We start from the raw sequence: 3,253 nt of genomic DNA, 5'->3' as shown, positions 1-3,253 counted from the left end.
CACAACCGAGGGGTGTCACCTGCACGTGGTCAAACAGTGCAGTGTGGACTATACTCTACAATGTGTCCATGTGGGTTGAAATGAATTACATTTCTATTATTATTATTATTATTAAGTGCTTCAAATCCTGAACCACTACACAAATTGCCTGTGGTGTTTTTCTGTTGTCATAATGGGAAATAATTCAAACAATTACTATTTTAGATCTTTCCTCATTTGCATTTTTTCTTTTTACATGGTCACTGACTGCACTAACTTACTATTCTGAAATATTGCAAGATTGTAGCATCATCATATACACTAAAGTCCCACTAATTATTGTCCTGGAAACATCCTCATTGCTGAGTCAGCCTGGCTAACATCTCCATCTAGTGTCTGTTATGTGCCAATGCATCTAAAGATGAGAGGTGCTACCTTTTTTTTTTTACTTCTTTCAAAATGACAAATAAGGATTTGATTATCTTTACACTATATATATATATATATATATATATATATATATATATATATATATATATATATATATATATATATATATATATATATATATATATATATATATGCACATCACTGAAACTATGTAATCCTAATGGGCTCTTATTTTATTTCATTGTGATGCTGTTATACATTTTGGACTCTGTGCTGCAGTTAGAGACACTGTCCAGAAGGAGGCGGTAGTGTCGTATATAAACCACTTCAGTCAACTTCTGTCTGTAGTTCTCAACAAGTCCTTCAACTCAGCTAGAAGCATCAGTCAGCATCAACACTTAGACTGTGTCTTCAGGATGTCCGCTTATCCGAACACACATGACATGACTCATGAAATGTTATGATTAGCTTGTCTTAGTGCGTTATCTGCCAAGTTCATCAAAGTATGTTCATAAAACAGACATTTATTAATAATAATAATAATAATAATTTAACACATAATCATTACTCGTGACAAATGCTACTTTAACTACAATAGTGGAAAAGAACCACAGGCCGACAAGTTTGTGGTTGTGAAGTTTTGCAGCTGTTGAAAAATTAGGTGCGTGACTGAAACAAATTTGTGAACATAATTTGCACGTGTAATACGTTTTTGTAGTTGTAGAAATATTTAGTGTATTTAAAATTTGAGCAGGGTGATTTTCAGCAGGTTCCCCAACATCTGATAGATTCACACTTGAATGTCGTATACATGTGCATGTGAGTGCACACTGAAGTTACAAGCTGCCAGTTACAGTTTTGACCCTGTTTTTTACACCCGAGCTGACTAAAGCCAATCAGCATTTTGCCCACTGACCATCCAATCAGACGAAGTTAAAACATTTACTTTTAGCACATAAACACAGTGTAGAAATCCGTGTTAGGTCTTTGAGGACATTTTGTCTTTCCAGGATGAAAAACCACACAAGCTTGTTAAGACGGAACATGGCAGCTCACATAGCTGTCAGTCACCTCCCTAACTGGAGTTGATGGACCAGAGGAGTTGACCTTATCTTTGATATTTTAACTGTATTCTCAAATTGGGGGAAAAAAAATCTGCCTGAGAATTTGTTCGACTTTATTCTTGACATTTCCAATCGTTTTTTTTCCCCATCTACTGGAGGCTTTGGGTAGAGTCCTGAAAATGCTACGCTCCTGTCTGAGTTGCAAACAGGACAGAGCCATTACAGCCCTCAGTCAGGATGTGATGGCCTCCCTCGGTGTCCTGAGGTCTTAATAGGCCAACAGGTGGGCCGCACACCACCGCCACAGGGTCCAGAGGCCTCAGGGAGTAAATGATACAGAGAAAAGGCTGTTCTCTGCCCTCATTAATCTCCCCAGTTGGAAATTGAGAGGGGCGGGGAATCCTTCAGCCTTGATCTCAACCTTTTGACCTTGTCAGATCATTTGTTTTCGTTAGTCCCCACTCAGACGAACTGGCCAGACAACCGTCCTGTCCCTCCTCCCTGAAGCAGGGAGCATTTCTGGAAGTATCTCCAGGGGTCCTCTCAACTCCAAACCCAACCCCCTCAAAACTTACGGCTGGCCAGTGTCTCTGGGCACTTCTAAATCAGTACGTATATGATTCTTCACATCCGCTGGCCTGTTTCACAAACTATCTCACCGGTAATCCCCGCACGATGAACAGAACAGCATGCCCTCGAGTGTAGAAAACAGGAAGGGGCCGACATAAAGTCAAACTATACAAGTTAATTGTGAGGTGCATTTCAACGCTCGAATATCATGACAGAGCCCCAAAGGTTCGGGAATCCGTTTGCAGCAGACGTCACGTGACAGCACAGCAAGAGAAACGCTTCGAACGGCAATTCCTCATCTGGTCTCCTGCTGTTCCAGTCGGAGCGTGCAATGACCGAGGGTTCTTCCCCTCACACTAATGCTCCTCTGCAGGGCAGCTGGGGACTAATTGGCTGCCAGTTCGCCTAATGAAGCATCATCTCGGGTCATAACCTCTCCACCTGATGACCCGTCGCTGCGACTGATATGTGGGCCGCACTTGGACAATGACCTGGTCAGACAGATGCCCTGTGGTTCCTTCGCTGGGGAACCACAGTCGCTGCTGACAAGTCCGTCCAGTGTATGCAGTCATTAGAGGGGTTAGGTCTTGCTTGAAACCAAACGTCGGTGTGTGTGTGTGTGTGTGTGTGTGTGTGTGTGTGCGTGCGTTATCTTTGCTCAAAACAAACAAGGGTAGGGCGTCAGGAAGGATCTAATGGCATGTTTTGAGCTCAGGTTAAAAGCTGCCCAGTCAACAAAGGGAAGAATGGTGAGATTGCCATGTACATCGCACTCGTGTTTTATCTTCAGACACACAGCATCGTATTACGTGCAGATCAATCAGTCAAGGTCTGAGGGGTGGGTTGCTACAAGCCTTTGGTCTGTCATTAAAGAAAAGTGTGACATGTTCATCGGCGAAGTGTGTACAAGGCAACAGGCAAGCAGCCTTTATTTAATTCCGAGAAATTTACTCACTTGCTAGTTCCTCATCCCATATGAGCATCCCCCGATTGATCACTGATATTAGGATTTGAGTCAAACAACAAGGCGAGAGCGACAGTATGCATTTTCTCTGTAGTTGGTCTGGTCCTTGCTACTTGAAGACTGGGTGTGGAGCGACAAAGCTCACCATAGGCATTAAAGTCAGCCGTTCAGGTAAGCCTGTGTGCTGAGGCCAGACTTTGTGTTGTGTCTTTAAAGGGTTATCTTTGGCCATAATGAGCCCCAGCAAGCCAAGCACCAGGCCCTAATGAAAACGCTGTGACATCTG

This window comes from Scophthalmus maximus, chromosome 17 (assembly GCF_022379125.1).
Source record: "Scophthalmus maximus strain ysfricsl-2021 chromosome 17, ASM2237912v1, whole genome shotgun sequence".
In the NCBI taxonomy this organism is placed as follows: domain Eukaryota; kingdom Metazoa; phylum Chordata; class Actinopteri; order Pleuronectiformes; family Scophthalmidae; genus Scophthalmus; species Scophthalmus maximus.
The sequence above is the reverse complement of the archived record's forward strand: the minus strand, read 5'-3'. Positions refer to the sequence as shown.